At 47.0% G+C, this 24,687-nt stretch overlaps 1 protein-coding gene across 4 annotated transcripts in view; it reads right to left on the reverse strand.

Moving 5' to 3' along the window:
- Positions 1–23,866: 23,866 nt before the first annotated feature.
- RBM45 (RNA binding motif protein 45) overlaps positions 23,867–24,687 on the reverse strand; it is a 319,897-nt gene continuing 319,076 nt past the window's right edge. For all 4 annotated transcript variants that reach the window (XM_078681508.1, XM_078681509.1, XM_078681511.1 and 1 more), the window contains one exon: positions 23,867–24,185. The gene's annotated coding sequence lies outside the window, so the exon portion shown is untranslated. The remainder of the gene's footprint in view (positions 24,186–24,687) is intronic.

A 24,687-nucleotide genomic window follows, 5' to 3' on the forward strand; every position in this document is an offset into this window, starting at 1 on the left:
TTCCATGAGGGTGGGGAAGCAATGAGAGATGGGTGGATCATCTGAACAACTGAAAAAAGCCACGGTTCTCCATACCAGACGTAGGCATTTTACTGATCTAAGGCATAATGTGAATTTTCTGGTTCTTGGCCAGTTTTCAGGGTTCTGTGATGTTTTCCAATACCATATGGAGAAATGGTCAGGGCCAGGTGCAATTGCAGCCAGGACCCTGACCTTTTGGAAAAACATCAAAAAAACAAACATGACTTCAGTGAAAGGGGATATGATGCTACTTGTCTGACTAAGGTAATATACTGCAGAGGCAAAACCCTAAAAAACATACTATGCCTAAGTTATGTCAAGAATGCAGACAAGAACGAAACATGGATTCAAGAAAGACAAGATGTAATATGGGTCTTAATAAGCGGATGTCCTTTCAATATAACAAATCGAAGGAGTATAAGGTTAATTCCTTCATCAATTGCAACACCTCATTCACAGTTTACTTAATTGGATGTGCTTGAAAGAAAATATACACTGGAAGTAGTACAGAAAGTCTTAAACTTTGAATACAGGAGCAGGTCAGGGCTATTAAAAATAAGGATGTCATATATCCAGTGGCTGTCCACATACATAAAGACCACACAAGTTATATGAAAATCTGGTTTCATGCCATAGAACACGTGACGATTCACAAAAGGGGGGGGGGGGGAGGGGCAGAACAATGGCGCTGAGGCAGGTTGAGTCAAGATAGATTTGCTGTCTTCGCACTGTCAGGCTTGGCTTAACCAATAACGAATATCACCATATTGTGTGACATCAACCCCCCTCCCCCCCCATACCATCTGTTTTCAGCTATTAATGTATTTATTGGTTTAAGAAAACAGGATGTGCTGTGTCAAACGTCTGTTACTGCAACCTTGTGTGTTAAGATGCATTGTATATATCCCTCTGAGTGGTCCCTGTCCTTGATCACATAAATGAGTAGTGTTCCAGTATGTTGGGACCTGATTATATTTCCTTTTTTTTTTTTTAGCCCTTAAGGATCTTGTGCTCATTCTATGGCTCATGCTTGACCATAGTTTTTCTGTCCTTTATAGTCTACTTTATTACTCTATGTATGATTAGGGCATGCTTGGTCCTTTTCTGAGAATGCGGCATTGTGCAACATATGCATCAGGAGATTAACCAATCTTGACAATTTGAGTTCTGGGGAAGAGTCTTTCTTTACCATTCACAGTTTGGCCGTTTTCAGAGGATGTCTGTATTTTATTTATGTATATGATGCAATTATTTTTAAAAACACAATCTCTTCCTAATACCAACATGATGTACACTTGCAAGAAGATAAGAATTTTACGACCATCTTTGTGTCTCTCTCCTTTTTAGTGTTACTTTAATATGTTCATACTTACTTTCAACAGGATAACCGTATCAGAAAATGTCATATCCAATGGCTTTAGGAAAATAAATATAGACGTTTCGGTCACTGTGTCTACTAGGATATAAACCCAGTAAACACATCTTTGTGGAATACCTATACGTGATATGGCTTGTCTAATAAGTTTAAGAACAGATATATTTGGTTCTTGTTACTATTTGTGCTACCGTTTCTTTAGACATGTTTAGATGACACTAACATTCACGTAGTTCTTAGTCATTTTCGATCAATTTCATGCTCTTGTCATTTTAGACATGCTAAGATTGCACTTTCAAAACCCACGCAGTCTGTCTTTAGTTTTGATCACCAGGCACCGGTTTCAAGTGCTTGATGTAAACCGCGTACTATAAATCTGACAAACACATGGCGGTCTGGTCTTCTATGAAGCAGACGCCATGTTGTTATTCAGAAGGAGCAAACGTACTCTTAAGTTTTGCATTCTAATGCTGGGGAGTTTTAAAACGTTAGGTTAAGCTACAGTGTGCATGTGTATACATTCTCTGGCTTAAATTTAAAACCAAGGAGATTACCATATCACAAGTACAATTTATCCCCGCTTAATGTGTGGGCTTCAAGAGATTCGGACATTATAGTACGACTCAAATATGGAATATTAAAACTACTTATTTGAATGATACAAACTTCAGTAGCCATGTCAGGATGGCACCTGCAATATTTTAAAGTAGATGATGGGTAAACAAAATTGGGCTCACCTTACTCAAATAGAGGACAGGGGCTGCATGTCCCACTGCTGTGTCCCTTTGTATTGGTAAACCTAAATAGGTGTGTCAATTTGTCAATGATACTTCCCCGCCTACGTCTGTCAAAGGCACTCCGGTGATCAGAGCCGTACGAGTAGACACTTCTTGTGGAGGAATCTTTACTGCTAGTAATAACTGATCAGATCTTCAGTCAGGTGTCCAGCCCTGCCCACTCTGTAACTGGAACCAAGCTACACCTGACTGAAGAACCCCAATCAAGGTATAACCGTTCTAGGGTTGCTTGTGTTCCGTGCCAGGGAGGGCTTGGCATGGTATTCATGCTGGAATGTTGCTGTTGGAGCAGGGTCAAAACTGATTGCATATTGCTGGATGCAAACTGAGATGTCATGGTGGGCAAATGAACAAATGGTTGGAATGCTACTTCGAGGCATTGCTAGTGATTAGACTTATTGAAAGTATCCTCCCATCACCTTTTGTGTTTGAAGTAACACCCTAAGTGGCCATGGGTATGCCCAGAGGTATTCCCAGATGTGGGTCCCCTGCTCACTGTGCTGCTGGAACCAAACTAAACCCGATTGAAGAGCCCCAATTAGGGCAAAACCGGTCTAGCGTTGCTTGTGTTCCAGTTGAAGGTGGTCTGGCAGTCCGGGGTGGACTGATCCCATTAGAGCAGACTCAAAACTGATTTGCATATGGCTGGGGCACAAACTGAGGTGGCATGGATTGGCAAAAGAATGATGGGTTAGAATGCTACCCTGAGCAACTGCCATTGATTAGACTTACTGCAAGCTGCCTCCCATCACCTTTGTGTATTTTATGTTTACCATTATACTGCTATGTTAATGTTACAGCGGGAGTCCCAGGTGATGACTGGGACGGTACAAGCATGTGAATCTATGACAGATCAACAAAATATTCTGCCTTGCCCTGATGGAGGTATTTAGGGGAAACAGGAGGGAAAAACAGTAAGTGGCAAGGTTTCATGGGTATAAGGGAACATTCTCCACTAGATAGGCTGTTGGAAAAGAATTGTTATTCTTAAAGCCATGAATTGCTGGTGCTGTTTTATCCATGTCTGTGCATAAAGATCACTTTGAAACAAATTGTCTGATGGTTTTGTAGGAAGAAGTTCTTTGCCATAACAACCTCACCTGATCTGCAAAAGAACAAGATCACACCTAAGGGCTGAACAGAAAAACTGCTTAAGCTTCAAGCAAGTCCTTTTGTAAACCACACACTGCAAGATTAGTTGCCTTGAGGCGCATCCCATTTTGGGAACGTAGGCACACGAAGATGATGGGTATGCCACAGATCATACAATTTAGTCAGGTGGATAAACTACATTTAGTACCTAGGTACTGTGGGTCCACTGAATCCAACTGAGCAACTAAGTCGCATATTAATCAATGCTGTTATTATAAGGTAAACCCAAGATAAAACAACAGTTGTGGTGCGCATTCACATTCAGCATTACAAAAGAAACCAAATAATAGTGCATTGTGTTTGCAAAGGGTTGTCTGTTGGAAGCAAAGCAATGCCTTATTATAGACTTTTCCTAGTGCATTTTTCTATTTAGCCAATGGAAAGTCAAAGTGGAAGCTAACTGTTCCCCTTTGCTCGGTCCATGAAATGAATATGCTACTTACGAGTATGCATCTGTTCTTGGCATGTAGGGCTGCTGACACTCATATCTTGTGCATAGATTGCTGCCTAGTGTTGGGTCGGATGATTGCACATTGTTGTCCTGGAAGAGTCTTTGAAGTATCACGAGATAGGTGGGTCCTCCCCCGGACTACAGTGCGCATGGGCATCCTCTCCATCCTCCTGCGATATGAATGTCAGCAGCCCTACATGCCAAGAACAGATGCATACTGGTAAGTAGCATATTGCGTTCGAGGCATGTGGGCTGCTGAATTCATATCTTGTTCATAGAATGGATAGCAGTCTCCCCCTAGCGGCGGTTGCCCGTGCCAGCTGCAGCAGTCTGAAAAAGAGTCTTGAGTACAGCCTGCCCTACAGCTGCTTGCTGTTTGGAGTGTACATCTACGCAGTAGTGTTTGGTAAATGTATGTATGGTAGTCCATGTGGCTGCCTTACATATGTCTTCTAGAGGAATGTTTCCTAGGAAAGCCATGGATGCCCCTAACTTGCGTGTTGAATGCGCTCTTGGGGGAACTGTTAATGTGCGTTTAGCTTTTTGATAACAAATTTGTATGCACTTAACAATCCATCTGGCTATACCCGATTTGGAAATGGGGTTGCCTTTGTGCTGTGGTGAAAAGGCAACAAACAGTTGCTTAGTTTTTCTGAAACGTTTTGTTCTGTCTATATAGTACAGGAGAGCTCTTTTAACGTCTAGGGTATGTAGAGCTCTTTCTGCCACGGAATCTGGATTTGGGAAGAATACTGGCAGTTCTATAGCTTGATTGATGTGAAACTGGGATACCACCTTTGGCATAAACTTAGGGTTTGTTCGCAGCACTACCCTATTTGCGTGAATTTGTATGAATGGCTCCTGAATAGTTGGGGCTTGCAGCTCACTAACTCTTCTAAGTGATCTAATCGCCACTAGAAAAGCCACTTTCCACGTTAGGAATTGTATCTCACACAAGTGTAGAGGTTCAAAAGGTGGTCCCATTAGTCTGGTTAGAACCACGTTTAGGTTCCAGACAGGTGAAGGTGGGTGTCTTGGAGGAATGATTCGTTTGAGTCCCTCTAGGAAAGCTTTAATATCAGGTACTCTGATGAGTGAAAGGTACATGATTGTAGATCATTGGATGTTATTAACACCGGGGCAGGAGGGTTATTTGGACATACCAAAGGGCAAGTAGGGTTGTGGGGGGTCTACACAGGCCCTAGTGTGTGATTGGGGGTTCACAGAGTTGGCCAAGGTTTTGGTAGTACCACTCACTTTGGAGCTGGAAGATGAGTTAAATAAGTAGTCTTCGATTTTAGCCAGCATCTCATCAATTAGATTTAATCTACACAATAGAGGGTCCAATAAAACTGAGTAGGTCTTTCAATTGGCCCATTGAAACTTCATTAAGCTCCTTAGAGTTTACGTTTGGGCAACCATCCAAAATTCGATCCGTGCCTAGTGCATTATCCCCATTAGAAGCTATCTCAGTAAAGGACAAAATGGACCCACCCCTTGTAGAGCAAGTGCTCTTATTTTTAGCAACTTTTGCAACCTGGGCACTTGTTCGCGGGGCGTTACATGCTTCCCTTTTCCTTGTCTGTACTGCTAAACCTGGCGCCACTACTGCTTTCTTGTGTCTTGTTCGTACTTTGCTAGCAAGTACTGGTGTAGTGCTGACAATATCATTGACCCAATGAGAAGGGTCATTCTGAGTTGTACCACTTGGCAGTTTAGTCGGTTGGGAGCACATACTAGGACTAGCTGTATAATCATTGGTGGCAACTTGACCTGGGGGTAAGCTTAGGGGGTCCAATGAAAGCCTCCTTTGAGTGATCTCTATTTCATGCATAAGAACACTTTCTGCACAATTGAGAAAAGCATCCAAGGTCCCAACCACGCCTGCCCCCCCTTTGCGTGGGTTCCTATTCATGACTAGGCAGTGAAAATAAAACAGGAAGGGAATAACACAGTCCCAATAGGTATAGAGCATACAAGTCCACTCACAGTCTTACTTAGTGTCGTCGACGTGGTGTTAGGGAGGTCGCCCAGCCTCTTCCGGCCATTGACGGGCGCGGACGGGCCAGCCCTTGGCCCGGGCAACGCCCGCGCGTGTCCCGCGCTGCGGGAGCCCTTTTGAGCACCTCCTGGTGCTCTTGCGATGTCCTGCGGGATTGCCGCGTGGGCTGCTGGGAATTGTAGTCGCCCTCAGGCACCCCGGCAATGGCGGCAAGTTTGAGGTTTTCCGGTCGCTGGCGGCAGAGTCAAGAACCGGCCCTGGACATCAGGGTGGCAGGTAGGCTTGAATAAGTAAATGCTGCAAAGTCCCCAAGGTCAAGAAATTACGAGCTGACTGGCATGGAAAAGAAAGAACTAACGTCAGAGTGCTGGAGTTAGTGGTGGCTCGCCGAGGGAGCGCTGCGGCATGGGGGAGGGGCAGGGTAGGGTAGGGGGGTAGTGGAGTCCGACAGACAAAAGTAAGGTAAGTAATTAAATACATAAAACAATTTACCTTGTACGCGCTGCATCGCCGAGTTGGCGATGCAGCGCGCACAAGGTAAATTGTTTTATTTATTTAATTACTTACCTTACTCCTGTTTGTCAGACTCCACTACCCCCCCGCCCCCCCTACCCTGTAGCACTCCCTCAGCGAGCCACCACTGGCTGAAGTGGCACACATAGGCACTACACATTTCACTTGATCCCGAAGGATATCAGAGCGCTTTACAATTTGAGGCAAAGGAAGGTAACCGATCACAAGAATCACATGGGGAATCTAATAGGCATTGAATCATATAGTGCACACATATGAACGTTTTCCAAAACAGGCTGATTGTGTGATGTTCCCTACTGAAATAAGAGGATGCTGCAGACCGAAAGGGAGAAAAAGGAGAAGGAAATACAGTCTGTCTTAAGTCTATGTGGTCTGAATATTGCCAAGTAGGAAAAAGTTCAAAAAACCAATGAGATTTATCTATAAAGGCAACTCAGCCAGAACTCAGCTGATACCACCCTCATATTACCTTTTAAAAAGAATAAATCTTTGTCACCATGAAGCCATAAGAGTGAACTTCTTGAAACAACTCCATCAATTAAAGGCTGGTGAGAAAGATGGTTTCTGCTTTAGTTCTTCTTGTACCTCTCCACCCACCTTGTGCTTTCAGGTAGAAGCAGATCAAGGGCAGCATTAACTCTTCATTGACAGCTGTTTTGTAAAAGGAGAGCCAGGCATGTGGAAGAGAGGAAGCCAATAGGGTTATATTCAGATGCAGCGCCCTAATCCTCCAGACCCCCGGGGCCTCAGAGTAATGGCCCTGGAGAAAGATCCAAGAAGAGTGCAAGAAAGATATGCCAGAGGTGGGAGCACTACGTTGGGGCTCATTTTTCTGTTTACAAATGGAAAGAGCGCTTCCTCAGAGAGATGTCCTCAAGAAAGGGAGGCAATATGTTTTTTTAAAGGGTCTTTGCTACCATTAGTGCAGCAAGTACTGGGGTCAAGGATGCAAGTGGTCACAGCATCACAATTATGGCTGTTTTTCTATGAAAAAGCAGAGTGGGGGCCATTGTCCTTGCTAGCATTACAGCGCAAGTCACCCTTGCTGCTTTATATTTTTTTTTAACACACTCCCCCTGGAATGACACTTGGTGACCCTCTGAACTTGCCCCCCCCCACCTCACCCGTGACCCATACCAAAAAGCTCTGAATCATCCTTGACACCAACCTCTTCAAGAGCAGACAGATCAACCCCGACTCCTCATCATGCTACCACATTCTGCCAATGCTACACAAGATTCTCAAGTGGATCCCACTGAACACTAGATAAACGGTCACCCAGGCTCTTATCTTAAGTAGAATTGATTACAGATATAAACACTATCCAGAGAGAGGTGGAGACTAGGAGCTGTTATGAAGTATCACTAAAGGTCCTGTACCAATGCTCCTAAGGAAATCGTCATAAACACTAAGTGGTATCAGTTCCCAACAAGAATAGAAAAGAGGAGCTCCACAACCATTCATAGTTGTGAGTGAATATATTTGTCTCCAGAAAAAGGCAGAGTGCGTGAGTTGGAGGTGTGCCTCTTATCCGCTCATGTGCCCTCACACACCCCTGCAAGTGCAAAGCATCATCATCATCGGGCTGTGCTCCTCGTGGGGGCAGCACCGCAGTCCCCCACAAGAGACCTCTCTAGTGGAGATCTCTTAGGAGGCGCCGCACTTGTGCATGTGCGTGTGTGGGCCAAGTGAGTGGGTGAAAGTGAGGATAAAATTACCTTTCGGTACCCCAGCGAGTTTAATGAGGAGTCCTCTAGGTAAAGTAAAAAGTCGAATGGGTTTGGAAACTCTCCTTAAACAAATAAAGGGAGGGACCAATATGTTCCAGCAGCTCTTAACCCGTTGGCCCACACTCCCACATGCGGTACCTCCTAAAAGATCTCCACTAAAGAGCCCTCTTGTGGGGCCCGTGGGGGACTGCAACCCCACCCCCACGAGGAACACAGTCCGATGATGATGCTTTACACTCGCAAGAGTGTGTAAGGGCACAAGAACAGGTAGGAGGCACATCTCCAGCCCACGCACACTCAACCTTCTTCTGGAGACCAATAAACTCACTCAACCATAAAGGGTTGTAGAGCTCCTCTTTTCCACTCTTCCTAGGAACTGATACCACTTAGTGTTAATGACTTGATTACAGAACCACCCTCTACGTCGGAATCCCAGCCTATGCCAACTCCAAATCACTGAGAACCCCGCTGCCAGACTCATCCTGAACATCCGGCAAAATAACCATGTCTCACCACACTTCAAAAATCTCTACATCCTCAAAGTCTAGGAAAGATGCAAGTTCAAGCTACTCAGCCACGCATACAAAGCTCTCCACAATACTGGTCCAGCTTACCTGAAACACCGCCTCAGCTCCTACCATCCCATCAGACACCGTTGATCTGCATTCCAGGCAAGAGCACAACTCCCTGGCAGTAAGAAGACCTGAAACAGAGGATGTTCCTACTCATACCTCGCAGCCAAGACCTGCAACGACCTCCCAAAACACCTCAGAACATCCCCCTCCCTCATGGACTTCTGAAGGAACCTCAAGACATGGCGCTTCCAGACAGAACAGACATGATCTCCTCCTCCCGGCCTGCCCTCCTCAGCTCCTGGATACCCTCACGGGTGATTCCCACGTATCCTAACATAAAGCAAAACATTACATGGGGCGGAAAGTATCATTGGTGCCGCAGGTACAGTGGCATCAGGGCCCAGTTGTATGAGGAGCCAACAGAACTCCAATCATAACTGTTTTATCTTTCTATGCGCATTAGGGCCTAGTGCACCCTTGCTGTGCCAGTGCTGCTTTGGCCCTCAGAGCAATGGATCAAGGGAGGGGAGAATTGAAGCGGGGGGACACCAGAGTTTAGTCTCAGAGAAACAGCAGGGAGGCAGACGTGGCAAGATGGGAGCCATGTTTTCACAAAGCCCGCTTTGCAAGGCAGTAGCTACCATTAGTGAAGCAGGTGCAGCGGCACAGGGTTTGAAGGGCCAACTGCATCACAATTATGACTGTCTCAATTTAAAAAGGGGCATAGTGACTTATTTTCATTTCTAGCATTTGAGCAGATGGCAGCCTTGCAGAAAAAAGCAGGGCAAAATGTAGGAGCTCATATTTTCCCAGGGATGATCAGGCAAGATGGGGAAGGTGTGAAAGAGGCACAAGTGATAGTCTGCTACTCAGGGCCTCAGTTATCATTAGTGCAGCAGGTGGAGTTGCATTAGGGGCCCAGAAATGTGAGGAGTTCAAAATACCCCAATTATGGGGTGGCAGTGGGGTGTTAGTATTCCGGCTTCATGTATTTGCTATTTTAGTGTAAAATTTAGTGTGGATTACAAACTGTAGCACAAGACCTACGGAAATGATCTCATAAGATTCAGTCCATGTGCTCAGCCTTGTCCCGCCTGCTCCCCAATGCTTGCCAAAAAGTGGAGGTGGGGTCCCACCTTCGAAACATTTTGCTTAAGGGGTGCAGAGTAAAAATGTTTGAAGACCTCTGAGCTGCCTACATACCAGATTGTCCCACCCCTCCTCCTCTTTGGTTAGAGGGGGTGGCAGATAAAAGGAGGGAATACTGACCGGCCCCGGAAGGAAAGGAGTAATCACCTGGGGGTAGCAAAGCTGTTCTAGCTCTGAGAAAACGCATGATGGGGAAGAAGCATGTGAACAGTGGGCTGACGCTCAGTGCCTGCAATACACTGACACACCTCGCCAAAGTAATGACAACCAGAAAAAAGTTAATAATCACAATTGACAACTGTGATGGGGCTCAAACAAAGCACACCAAAAAAGAGAAACAAATTTAGAGCGTACTGTGGCATGACAAAAAGGAGTTACATATTTGCCAGTCCCTTTTAAAATCTTAATACTACAGGTGAGTTAACAAGAGGTGGCTGATCAAGGAGGCTCAGAAACTCCAACAAATTTGTCATAAACCCCTTGACTATGACCCCTGCACAACGCTGCTGGGCCACTGAGTGTTAAAACTAGAAGGTATCAGTCAGACGAGCCTTCACGTGGACACCAATGCTAAGCACATCAAGTGCCAAATCTGTTCCACTTTACAAAAGGAGCAAACTTCGTCAAGAGACGAGTAGCAGATAGATCATGTCGACCACTTCTGATGGCAGCTAGGAGTTAAGGTGTAGACTCTGGAGGTTGGGGTGCAGAATATGTTGCACAGACTAAGAACGGAACTCCATTCTGAATTGTAGAAATAGCTGGAAACACAGGGAGAGGTGCAGCAGGTATGTGTATCATACTGTTCCCAGGCAGCCCGTAGCAATGAAGAGGACTTGGGCCAGGTCTTGGCGGTTCTCCCTCAGAACCCAAGGAATGTGGGAGGAAATACATAGTGCAAGTGATTTCACTTCAACTGAAACCCATCCCTTAAGGCTCCCTGCAATGGGTACTGCAGGGCACAGAACACTGGGCAATAGGAATCATCAGTAGCAGCAAAAAGGTCTATCTGAGGATTACATCACCACACAATGGATGTCCTGAACATTCTCTGGATGGACTCACCACCTGTGTTGGGCCAGAAGATGAGACTGTTGGGCATAGTGTTCAGGGAGTTGGCAAGACAGTTGACAACTAGTAAAATTCCATGCCGGTGTAACCAGGTCCTGCAACAGTCCCACCCAAGCAATTAATATATCATTGTGATTGTGTTGAGCATCAAGATCTGGATATACTGGCCATGAAGGGAAGGGAGGAAGGCCTTGCGCACCTGCTGAATTGCTCGCAGCTCGAGCAGGTTGATGAGAAGTACCAGTTCCTTTGAAGACCAGAGGCCTATGATCTGTAGTTCCCCCCCAGATGTGCACCCCATCCAACCACAGAGGCCACAGGTGTAGTAGGGCATTACTTAGACAACATTCTCCTGTCAATCATCAGTCAAAGTCCACTACACCATCTCTGATGAGGCAGTGTCTGCCACATTGCATTTGTGCAGGTACCACTGGCTGAGGGTGCATCACTGGAGAACCCTCATGTGTTAAGACCAGGAGGATGAAGGAAGTCAGCAGCTCCTGCAGACGCACCACTACCAGGACTGGAGCCCACGCTTCGGCCCAAAATATCAGAATCATATCTTGGATCCTCTGCAGAGTAGGGGAGGCTAAGAGTGAGGTTGTGTTCATTACTGCCTCTATGAACAGAAAGCACAGAGAGAACCCTTTGTGGAAACTTGGGCACATTGATTGACAATTCCAAGTAGAACAGCAGCGATACTGGGGTGCAACACAAACTGCCGAAACTCAGATTTGAGCAGCCTGTCAAGATAAAGGAACACAGGATTCCCAGATATCCTGAGATGGTCCACAATCACTGCAACAAAGGATACTTTTTTCCCGACTCGATACCCTTGTGCCTTTATTTACGTATGAATCAATTATTTTTTATTTGGGTCGCTAAAGCAGTGTTAAAACAAATGCTCTGGAAAATCAAAGCAAGCTGCTGTTATCCAGACATTTTGCAGACTTTCATGAGTGGAACATGTAGATTCTTTTGGATTTGCTTTTGAAATAGAGTTTTTTGGTATATGTTCCGTTATTGAATTTGACATTATGGAAACTCACTTATCAAGGCAAGGTATTAAAGATGTCTGCTTGAGAGTGTGTTCCATCAGCGCTGCAATTTGACAGTTACCTTAACTTGACAGACTGATTTTCTTCTCTACTTCCATTTTCTCAAAAAGTGTATATTTAAAGATACTGTTTTACATGAACAAGAGTTTGAAAAAGAATTTCTCAGTACTTCTAAAGCAGATTTAACAGATTCCACAAATTCATATAAGTATTCTTTTTCTAGCAGTTCTTTTCTTCATTTGCATGGTAAGTATGTGAATGCAATCTTATCTCAATAGAACTTGCTGTCAAGATCAAAAAGATGTCCGCACTACTGCGTTTTTCACACAGAAGCCATACCGTCCTCTAGAGACAGCAATTCAAGGGGCTGCTCTCTTAGATGTCAACCCTCACAATGGCATTAAGAGTATGATCAGCATGCATAGCAGCATAAATGATCAGTTGTATGCGGGAGTACTACCGTATTACAAATACGTTTACAGTTGTTACTCTACATGTGCCCATTTATGATGACTCGTTGAGGAATTCCTTTTTTTTTTTGCAGGGCTGGACACAATCTATTTTCTTTATTGGCAACTTTAATACATCTTAATTAGACAGTCTCAACCATAAAGTTTCCAAACCATCACAGAGAGCAGTTGGGAATTCTTTGTCAAAAATTAACTTGGATTGTGTGAGATTCCCATTTCCTCGCAGTTCTCAAACTACTCTGAATGCTGCCGAGTGTAGTACTAGATAGCTCTATTTATGGCTCTGGCATCTTAAGCACTCTTGCTGGGATCCATTTAAACTATCATTCATGGAGTCAATCTCGGAGTCAGTATGAACTATGGGGAGATGCTATGCTATGTGGATTTCTAAAGCGCATGGCAACCTGTAGGCTTCCCAGCACTAACTACGATATAACACTGCTTAGGGACAAGTGGAGAAACACGGGGGGCCTATTAATGTGAATATGCTTTTAGCCTTATTCTGAATTGTGATTAGTTGCTGAGGCATCTTAATTCTATGGTTAGCGTGTCCCAAAGTTTGGGGATGAGATTTGAAAAGGACCTACCACCCTATTTGGCCTTGGAATTTCTAGGTTCCTTCACAAATCGACCAGTAGAGTATATTAAAGGCCTACTGGGGAGTAGGGGGGTTAAGATTGCCCTTTTAGTTGGTCCGTTGACATTAGGCCCTCTGTGTTAGAGTGTTTTACATGTTATCCTTGCCTCAATGGTGAGCCAGTGTAGAGAAGCTAGATCTGAGGAAAATGTTGGAACCTTGTGGATCCCTGCTGCCACATTTTGGACAACCTGCAGCCTTTTAATGAAATATTTGGGGAAGCCTATATACAGAGAGTTGCCATACTCATTTTCAAGGGCTGGTGTTTTAAATCAAAGTGCATTCTAATGCACATATGCCTTATAAATATTTCACGTACGACATTGCACAAGAAAACAAGTTACTTACCTGTAACTTTGGTTCCCCAGTATTGGTAACTTTCATAGATTCCCAAGGCTTGTATCATTCCCCATCGTCCGAATGGGAGCCTCGGTAAACAAAAAAATACCATAGCAGTAGGTACAAAAGAGAAAGGCCTAGGCCTCACCTCATTTTGTAGCATATCCACCTCTTTTTGTAAAAGAGACCAAAAACCTGCAACAACCAGATTAGCCTCACCCCATAGAACCCTCCCGAGAGAACCTCAGAGCCTCAGAATTTCTACCACACGCTGTGCTAAGGGAGTCTCCACTGAGCTCTGCTTCGATTTCCCTCGACTTTTGGTTTTTAACTATATTCTCTTCAGGATGTCGGATAAAGAAAAGAAAGCTTTATTTAAGGCCTGTGCTACCTGTTCTAAAAAGAGGCTTTATGTTGAAGACATGTATAAGGATTTTATTTATTGCTTGTACCCGGATCACAAGGCCCCTGATTGTAAAATCTGCAGATCCTTCTCCACCAAGACCCTGAGAGACAGGGAAGGACTACTTTTGACCTGGTTACAGAAGATGTCACGGAAAGAGGTCATTTCAAGCGACAGCGAAGATTCCTCCTCAGCTACATCTTCAAGGAGGTCTAAAAAGAGGGGGAGGTCTAAAAAGAGGGGTAGGTCTTCCCCTTCAGGGGGTCCGGCGGCGTATACCGCAAAGGAGCCTACAAATTCACAGTTATCACTGCCAAAGGAGCAGGAAGCAGCCGTCATGCGCGATGTCGTTCTTACCACCAACAGTGCGTCCTCACCCTCCCTCCCCTCCAGGCTGCGGCTCAGATAAAAAAAAAAAATACGCACGCGTCATAACTTCACAAATACTAACTCCCATCTCAATCAATGATCCCCCACCCCCCTCCCCACCCACGTCCACAGTGTATACTAGGGATGTAATTGCAAGAATGATGCCTTATCCGACTGCACGGCTACACTTTATTCCTAAATGTGCTCCTGAGTAATGTCTGCGCCCCATCTGAGGTGTCCTAACTAGTATGTCTATCCTGACTACAACGTTCCAGCCAACCTTGGAATAAACAGTGTGTTCGTGCTGCCACCCCGCCCATCTAACCAGTGTCTGCCTCTCTTTGCGTCTCTGTCAAACATCGTGAGGCCATTTTTGAATGATGTGGTTCCGTACTATCCGCTCCCTCCCAGTGAGGTAAATTTGGTACAGTGCCCAGAAATTTTTAGGGCGGCAGCAATTCGCTATAAGTCTCCGCTTGGGTGCTACAGTACAACATGTCACGCGCCCACCTAGCTCTAGTTGGGAGCGATCCTCTCATCCAGCAATGCGCTACTACTCTCTTGGCCATTAGCATCCCCAGATCTGTGAGTCTGCAAATTGCTATTGGGAGCCCCTTGGAGTTGCCAATGAGCGCCAAGCCCGGTTCCGGGGTCATGTCTACCTCCAGGATTTTGCTAATTTCCGAAAAGACGTCACACCAGAAAGACTGGATGCCCGGGCAGCTCCATGCCAGGTGCATGAAGTCCTCATTAGCTGCGCGGCATCTTTCGCAGTCTGCCGTTTGCCTCAGGCCGTATCTATGGAGTCTCTCAGGAGTGTGGTACACCCTCTGCAGAAACTTAAAGTGGATCAACCTGTGCCGTCCATTAAGCGATATCCACTTCGTACTTTCACAGCAGTATCACCATACCGCGTCGTCCAAAGTGGTCTCCAAGTCTTTTTGCCATGCGAGTCTCGCTTTCATAAGCTGGTGCTCTCCTTGCGACCTAGCCGTCCTATACAGATTTGTGAGAAGCTTCCGAGGCTCCTTAGTCTTGATGACATACGCCAATTCAGGGATGTCCGAGGCTCTGCCATATCTGGGCCGAGCAGCTCCAAGAGTGCGCTTCGCGTCCTGTGGAATTGAAAGCGAGGCAGCATAGGGATCTCTCTGCTGTCTCCACGCACCTGATGCTAGGTTTTGGCCACGCCATCTTGAAAGAGGTCACCTGCTCTGTTGAGACCTAGTTTTGCCAACTCTCTAGTGATACCTTTCTCACACAGAAGTGGAAGCCAGAGCATCCACTCCAGCGGCAAGTCTGGTGAATATAGCAGCGCGACTCCCTGCCGCTGTAGGAGCGAGTGCCATGCATGGTTGGTAGCAGTTATGGAGTCCAGCACTCTCGTTCTGCGGCAAGCAGATCATGGCCGGCAGCGGCTGCGGGTGCGCGAAGAGCCGCTCCATGCGGACATGCGGGATCATCTTGTCTCTGTGCAACCACGTGTGCAGGTGCGACGCCTGAGCCACTCTGTAATAAAGTTCAAAGTCAGGAGCCGCCAACCCTCCCATGTTGTAGGGTAGAGTAAGGGTCGACCACTTAACCCTGGGCTGCTTTCCCGCCGACGCTAGACTAATCATTAGACTCGTCAGCCGCTGAAAAAAGGCCTTGGATAGTACTATCAGAAGGGCATTAAAGAGAAATAGGAACCTCGGCAGGACCACCATTTTCATAATGGTTATGCGGCCCATCAAAGTGAGAGGCAGCTTGCTCCAAAGCGCTACATCATCTTCCAGCTTGCTTATCGCCCTCCCGTAATTTTGGCTGATGAGCAGGTCCGGGTGGAGTTGTATGCCAAGGTACCTAATCGGATCTTCGGACCACTGGAGGGGGTATTCCGTCTCCACTTGCCCAGTCACCGGTGTAAGAGGGAAAACTATAGATTTTGTGCAGTTGACTTTAAGGCCAGAGAGCGCACCAAAGTGAACCACCTCCCGCAGCGGGGGGGTTTAGTCATGGGGTCATCCACATAAAGCAGCGTATCATCAGCATACATGGACACTACTATTTTGTAGGTCGGAAATCGTATTCCCTCGTGGCTGTGATATTCTCTCAGAGCGCAGGCCAGCGGCTCTGCCGCCAGTGTATATAATAAAGGGGATAAAGGGCACCCATGGCGGGTTCCCCTGCCAATGTAAAGGGGTTGTGAGACCGCGTTGCCAACACGCACTCTAGCCGAGGGCCCTTTGTAAAGAGCGCCAACTATTTGCAGGAAGGGCTCCCCGAGCCCCAATCGTCGCAATACCTGTAGCAGAAACGGCCACTCCACCGAGTCGAATGCCTTTTCCATGTCCAGGAATATGGCCACAGCCTTCACATCCTGCTTAACATGCTGGATAGTGCCCAATACCATTCTTATATTGTACGTCAAAATCCTGATAGGTATGAACCCTGCCTGTTCTGGGGCCACTAATTCGGGGGCTAGTAGTGCTAATCTAGTCGCTAGTACTTTTGCATATAACTTAGTGTCCACATTCAGCAATGACAGCGGCCGATAAGAGCCGCATTCATCATGCGTCTTATCCGGTTTAAGAATAGTGACTATCATCGCCTATCTCATGGAGCTCGGCATGCTTCCCTGAATACAAATGTCGCTCATCAGAGTGGAAATGTGCGGCAACAGTTGATCCTGAAATGTTTTGTAGAAGTCTACCGTTAGGCCATCGATGCCAGGCTAATGCCCGATCGCATTGAGGCCAGGGCATCCCTAATTTCGTCGCGTTGTATCGGGTACATGAGGAATTCCCTTTGTGAGTCAGGGAGGCACAGGAGCTTTATGTGCTCCAGGTAATCCAGGACTTCGGCTGACATCTCCCCGCTCTTCGAGGAGTATAAGTCAGAGTAATAATCTCTAAAGATGGCGGCTATGTCCGCCTCTTCTGTGGCACTATGTCCATCAGCGTCCTTCAGTTCCGTGATCAGTGGTTTCCCTCTCCTGCCCTTAAGAATATTGGCCAGCACTGAGCCAGGCCGTTCCCCCTCGCCATATGTACGTGCAGTGGCATATTTGCCCAGATGTTTCACCTCCCTGTCTGCTTCATCATGGTACTCCACTAGGAGGCGTTTAATTTCTACCTCCGTTGCCTCATCCGGTCGGTTCTGCTGCTGTACCTCAAGGGCTTGCAGCTGGCCTAGCTCCGCCAGGCGGCGTCTTATTGCTTTCAGGACGCTAGAGTGTTTAGACATCGCTATGCCCCGTATGTAAACTTTGAACGCTTCCCACACCGTCTGAAAGTCTTCCACTGATCCAACATTCTTTAAAAAAAAAATAGATCAATCGACTCTGCCAGTTCTCCACGAAAAACTGGATCTAGGAGTGAGTATGGAGGAAATCGCCATGTTAAAGGGGGATTGTCCTAACCGGGGCTTCCAGTAGCAGTTGTATGGGGGAGTGGTCGGATAGCGTGCGCGGTAGCACCTTGCAGTGTCTAATGCTTCGGTACACCCCTGAGGTGGCAAACCAATAATCTATTCTAGTGTGCACTTCATGATAGGCTGAGTAATGTGTGTACCCTCCCAAGCCCTCATTTCTGCTTCTCCACACATCCACCATGTCCAACACATGTAATTTAGCTGCGAGCATCTGTGCCGCTGCCGATGGCTTGCGAGGTGGGCCAGTGGCCCTGTCCATGTCTGGGTTAAGTGTGAGGTTAAAATCCCCGCCCCAGATTATTTGAGGCGTATCATATCTGCTGATCTTCGTGGCTAGCGATTTGTAAAACTCGGGGCATCATAATTGGGGCCGTAAGCATTGACAACCAGCAAGTCCAACCCCATGGCCTTACATGACGCTATGACGTATCTGCCCTCAGGATCGGTGCTCAGTGTTTGTAACAGGATTTTCGAGCTCGGGTTCACCCATGTGATTACCCCCCTCGCATTGGTCGTAAATCCGGCTGCCGCTATATTCCCCTCCAGGCCTCTACTACGTAACATCCTGCTATTGAGTGGCAAATGGGTTTCCTGTAGCAACGCTATGTCTATGTTGTGTCTTTAAATAGCCCATTACTTTCCTTAACTTTCTAAAATCGTTCAATCCCCTTACATTCCACGTGAGGGCGCGTATAGTGGCCGGCTGTGTACGTTCCTGTGCTCTCGATGCGTTAGACATCAGGACTTGACAAGCTTAGTGTGTGGGGCGTAAGGTCTCCAGTGGAGAACCAGACTGGTGTGCCAATCTGTAGAGCCATGTGTGTTGTGTACATGGGTCAAGTAACGAGCCATCCGTGAACGTGGATACGTGAAGCAGTGCATACATCACAAAACAACTAAGCATCTCTCTTTCCATAGGTACGCCCCCCCCCCTCCCACAGCAGACCAACCCCAACTCGGCCTAGCATGAAAAAACTTCCCCACTGGTACTCCCCCCTGTATCCCATACTGGTCCCCACAGGAACCATAAGTGCACACAGCGCTGGGGCAGAGGTCGCCAGAATCAGTACTAGTAACAATTGCAGGCAAGAGTGCATCTCAATATCGCTATTAGCGCCATCACCCCATTCGTGTCCTTCAACATGAGCCAAGAACATTGCACACTGCGTATATTAGCGCAGAACCCCCCCCCACCCCCCCCCCCCCACCCGCGCCTTCAGCCTCCCCAACTCGCGGCGGGCACTTCCCATGCCAACAGTGTACACAAAGTTAAGTGAGACCACCCATTGCCTACTAAGTTGAGACTTCAGTGTGTAAATAGGAGGAAATCACTTGGAAAGGTCTCACCAAGTCCCGGGGTGTCGTATCTCACGCAGGCACCTTGAGCTCGCTCCGCACCTCACCGTCCGGTCGGCCGAGTACTCGACCAGTCGGGGCCTAGCGATCAGCCCAACTCAGGCCCCGCCTCAACATGTCTAACGGCGAGGTTACAAAAGAGGGGCAGTTATCCTAGTCCTGCTTCTCCAAGCTACTGGAGGTTTCCTGCTCATCCCACTGGCCTCTGGGGCTATTTCTTTGCTCCCGAGTCCACGCCTTCAGGACCTTTTGGAGGAGTTTCGGGTCCGTGAAGAAGTGGGAGTGACCCTGTCGGTTAATTCTCAGCTTCGCCGGGTACAGCATGGCATAATCCAGCCCAAGATCTCGAAGTTGTCGCTTATATGGTGCGAAGTGCCGACGTTCCTCCTGCACCTTTCCTGTAAAGTCCGGGTATAAGGAGATGGACGCTCCTTCGAACTGTAGCTGTCCCTTCTCTCTGGCCACCCTCAGCGCAGTGTCTCTGTAGTTTAGCAGTTTTGCGCTAATTGGCCTCGGGGGAGCCCCCGGGCGCAGTTGAGGACCCAGCGTGCGGTGCGCCCTCTCCACAATGAACATGGGCGAGAAGACATCGTCTCCCAGTAGAGTGGTCAGCAGTTTCTCCACGAATAGCTCCATCTTCCCGGTGCGCGTCGTCTCCGAGATACCTGTGATACGTATATTGGAGCACCTAGAGCGAGCTTCCAAATCTGCTGACTTGTCTTGTATCACCTGGAGTAGCTTGCCAATTTGTTTTCGATCTTTGTCCAGTTCCATCTGCGCCTCCTCAACCTCAGACAGGCGTCTCTCCGACATGTCCAGCCGTTCCGCGTGCTTATCCACCCTTTCTGACATCCGGTCCATTCGATAAGTGAGGGCATCAATCTTCGTCCCTATCGCCACAATGCTGTCCTGTAAGCCTGTGGAACAGACCCCTCCCCTACCTCTTTCGGGCGGTGGCTCAGTACCGTTTCCCTGGGCTCCGACGATAGTCCCACCGCGTCCCTGGCAACCCGGCATATCCCCCTTTCTCTTTCCATGCAGGAAACGAGTACGAGGGACGGCGAACCGGAAGTACCTGTCACCAACCCCGGAAGTCCCGCCCACGATCCCGGACCGGAACACGGAAAAGGGCGCCACGGAGAAGAAGCGGAGTTCTTGAAGGCGGACTCGTGGCAGGAGACAGCAAACCGAGAACTGAAGGCGGTGGACGGAGAGCGCGGAGAAGAGGAGAGCGGAGGCGAGGAGGAAGAGATCTGGAGCGAGGACTGGTGGAGTCCTGTGGAGGTGGCTGGAGAGCGGCCGCAACTCGGAGAAGAGTTGCGGCGGGGCATGTGAGTACCCTGTCTCCTGAATTGCAGGCTGACTTGTATCATAGTGTAGATATCGACTCCTCTCACTGTATAGCACTCCTAGGAGCACTGTATATATGCGCACTTCCTGAGACACCATAGATAGTAAATACCGCCACCGGAATCCTCACTACTTGCACCCTTTCCCTTCCTGCTTGAGTTCCATCCCGTCTTCGACCCTTCCGACCCCCCTCACTCTCTCTTCTACCCCCTCACAACCCGGGTGTTGGTGTCACTGGTTAGTACTCGTGGCCAAGGACTAACTGCCCTGTCATTGTCTCTCTTTACCTCCGAGGACCACCGGACTACCGAAGACGGAGAAGAGGAAGACCCCCACACCTGCTCACCGCGGATCCCGGCTCCCTGACGACTACCCTCTGGATTCCCTCTCCATTCTTCTGTTTCCTCTGCCCCTACGTACAATAACTGTCAGTGTTAATAAACAGAGCTACAGATATTGCTCACTACATACGGCCTCCAAGCCTGTTATTCCGGTCCGCCTATACCCAAAGCCCACAAAGCCCTTCTCCATAGTAAGCAGCAGCTCCTTGATGTCCGAGTAGATCGAGCCCTCCGGGCCTCTGATCTGCTGCGCAGGATCAGGCGGATCTGGGGCCTTCGCTCGGCGCTGTTCAAAAGGGAGCTTGGTCTGCGTCTTATCCCCCTTACCCATTCTGCCGGGGAGAGCTGCGAGGGTACTTTTCCACACAGTTCACAGCCAGGGGCTCGCCGCGGCGCAGTGTTTCCGCCACCCGCCGTCTGGTCTTCCTGCCGGGCTCCGCAAGGGATGATCTCTATCTGCAAACGGGGTCACACGAGCCAGATAGGGATGATTGGCAGTGAAGCGTAGTCTTCTACCCAGCAGGATTCCCACTTCAGCAGCTAGGAGCAGACACACCGCTTCGCGGCCAGCAGAGGGGAGTGGGGGCAGTCGGCTGTGGTCTTCCCTAAGAGTTCTTAAATTGTTTATGCTTTAGTCAGGGGGCCACTGCAGATGACCAGGGATGGCAGGTTCTCCCCCTCCACTAGGCGCCCCCACAGCACGTATCAGGGGGCGTACAACGCAATCCCGGGCCAAGGCCTCCTCAATGCTCACCTCCGACGCGCCGCACACAGCACTCGTGGGCAATCCACTTTTCAGCCATGGTGCCAGGAGAGGGCAGGGGGGCAGATGTCCAGCACAGTCAGGCCTCGCTAAGCCCCCCCTGGGTCGTCCTATGCGCTGGGATTACCAACTGTGGGTGTGTGTGACCCGACGATCACTGTGGGCCTCTGCTGCCCGCAAGTAGCGGGCCCCTCCCAGCCGAGCCCGGCCGTCGGGTGGAGGCCGTGCAGATCCCGGCCAGCCCCCGGGTCCCCTAGTCGTTGTCTGGGAGCGCGGTCTACACCCAGGTCTCTGGTGCTCTCACGGGCTGTGGTAAGTATACGGCACCTCCGAGTCAGGTATCGCTGCTCCAGCCGCGCGCCAGGCAGCAAACTCCGGGCGGCGTGCAGGGAAAGCACATGGCTCCGCGGCCTAGATCGTCGGTATGGCCGCCAGCGCCCAACACCTTCCCGGGCAGCCAGGGACTCACTGCGATCTCTTCCGCTGGCGTTGTCGGCCTCCTAGGGTCGTGCTCTTCCACCGTTGTCCCTCGGGCACTGACAGCTCAGGGTCTCTGGGCGTTCGCGTTGGTCCGGCGCCTAAGTTCTAATATTTTTAAGGTAAGCGACACGATTAAAAACTTTCAGAATACACAAAAGAAGCCTCAATGGATGAGCTACATAAGTATGCACCTGTGGCATGTAAGATCTTGCGAATAAATATAATGTGGAAGATGTTTACTAATCTTCCTGGCGGGGTATGAGGAGACTTGATGTACTCATTAACTTATGCTCCTTTTAGGCAAAGTGTAATATTAAATACATTTTGAATTGCACTGCTGCAATGCAAAAGCGAATTTCATTTCAAGTCAATAACAAGAAGTGAAATAACAATGGTAGCAGTTAAATTGACATGAACAAGAGAGTACAATAATGTTTGCATTTACATAATGAAGGGACCCAGCTAAATGGAAGAGCAAACAAGTGCTCAATAGAATTAAGATACATACCTTTAGTAACATTTCGGATGGACACTTTCTCCCAATACATTCATCATCCCAGATGCATTAGACTCTATGTTGTCTATTTTTGTAAGCAGGTCACCAATCGAAATTAGGTAACTTAACATATTCTATTGGCACATAGATATATAGATATATATATATAGATATAGATATAGATATATATATCTGGTTTAAATGTAACTCTTCCTCCATTCTCTACGGAGGCGAAAAAGAGGGTCAGTTTCTCAAAGGAAGCCCTTTTCTTCCTAGTTACCTGTTGAGGCAGTCACCTTGAATAGGAGCTCCTACTGAGTGAATCATTTTCAGAGAGACTGGGCTAGGCCCAGGTTGGAAATGAGATTCCAACTATCAAAAAGCCAGAGGCAGAAAATGTCAGGGAGGGGTGCGGGGGGTGTTACGGTGATAGCAAAGTAGTTAAGCAAGTTATAGACCACCATTTCTTTATTGCAAAGCAGATCAGCCCACATACTCTCATTAAAACTCAACAGAAGTGATGGGGAGAGGAAAAACTACATCCTTAAAATAGAGAGCCAATGAACTTGCTTGCTTATGATTTTACACATCTTTTTATGATTTCTACAAGTATTCTGTAGTATTTCTTACACGTTAGATCCATATGTGCTGGAAATGTTTATTTTGAATACAATAAAAATTAACCAATTTTACACTAAAAGTACTGAATATCTATGTCTGAATTATTCACAACTATGCCTGTCTGAAAATATACTGTGCACATTTTATCTTATAATGATGCTTTATTACAAGATGGCTTCCGTCCAGTTTCTCTTTGAGCTGTAGCAACATCGAAGCAGGTTCTGAACATCAACTCGCTGTAAGCAGCATTCCCCAGGTGTTGAATGACTTGCTACATCATCTGGAATTGCCAACTCATCACGGGATGCAAAAGTTCAAATACAGTCTTTCCTAAAAGGCAGAATGTTCTTACCAGAATAATAAACTGTGTCATGTCAAACAGCTTGCTCTCCATTACATCAGAAGTACGGATAGCAATGCCAAACGAAAATAGCAGATTAGATGAATAATTTACCCTAAGAAAATGGAGCACTTCAATTGCATTTTATTAAAAAGCTTCTGTTGCAGATACTGGAGTGTAGTTAAATTCCAAGATCAGCACCCTACAGCGGAGCTCTTCCGGTGGATAAAGTGTGCTTTAATGGGAAGGCTTCTATATGAAGAGAGAGGGAGTGTGCTTTTGCTGTCTTTCCAACTTCCATGAAACGCTCATAGCTAAGTATCTAGTGCTACAGTGAAGTGTCCGAAAACAAGTACACATAATTTACACATTGGACCTCCAATGCATTTACTAAGCTTAACAGTGCAGAAATCCACACACAAATGGAAATAAATAAATAAACAGAATAATCAATTAGGGAGCTTGGGGACATAGGCAGTGGGGCTCACACCTTTGTACTACGGTGTTTCCTCATCTTCAAAATGTAGTGTTGCATTATCTAACAGAGTTAAATAAATGTCATAGTCAAAACATGGTAAAACAAAAAAGCTGTTTATTTTTTCAAAACATTAATGCAATTAAAACCATAATCATAACTTGGTACAACAGGAAAAGGCTGTTTGCCGATTTTGCATTTATAACCTACTTTGTTGCCTTTTTCTTATTTATAAAAATGACCATCCGTTAGGTTGACTTTATTATTTTTGTTGGAGAGAAGATTTTCACGAATGCCTTTTACTATAAACATAAAGGGGGGAAAAAGCTGTCACTGTCCACAGAGACTGTGTCCCGTCGACTGTGTCCTGTCACGTTTTCAGTCAGTCAGCTGAGGGTCATGTCATAATTTAGTCTGTTCTGCAGAAAGAACACAACACAAGTATGAAAATCATCCGAATGTCAAAACTCTAGACATTTGCTTCATAATATGCAAGTAGATGTAATAGTTGGCATTGAACTGGAATTTTTACCTTACGTAACCCAATGTTCAACACTGAAAAGTGCAGGTTTCAAACAACAAGTGCACAACAGTGTGCACTTCAGGCGACTAAGAAAATGGTAAATACCACTGTATGTTGCATGACAGAACAAAGAAATGAGAAAATCTTTACAGTCCACTTTCAGAAGAGTTGTGAATGTTACATGACAGTCTCTAGAATTCATCAATTTTCTGCCCCAAAATGCACACATTGGTGATAACTAAAAGCATGACAGCTTAACATGGAAACACTAGTATGTTCAAACTTACAGCACTATGAAAAGGCGTTGATGTTTGATCTAATAGTCTAGGTTCTAGACTGCATTTAAACGTTGGCTTAAATACAGTCAGTGCCTTATGATTTCAGATCTCAGGCTACAG

Source organism: Lissotriton helveticus, chromosome 3_1 (assembly GCF_964261635.1).
Source record: "Lissotriton helveticus chromosome 3_1, aLisHel1.1, whole genome shotgun sequence".
In the NCBI taxonomy this organism is placed as follows: domain Eukaryota; kingdom Metazoa; phylum Chordata; class Amphibia; order Caudata; family Salamandridae; genus Lissotriton; species Lissotriton helveticus.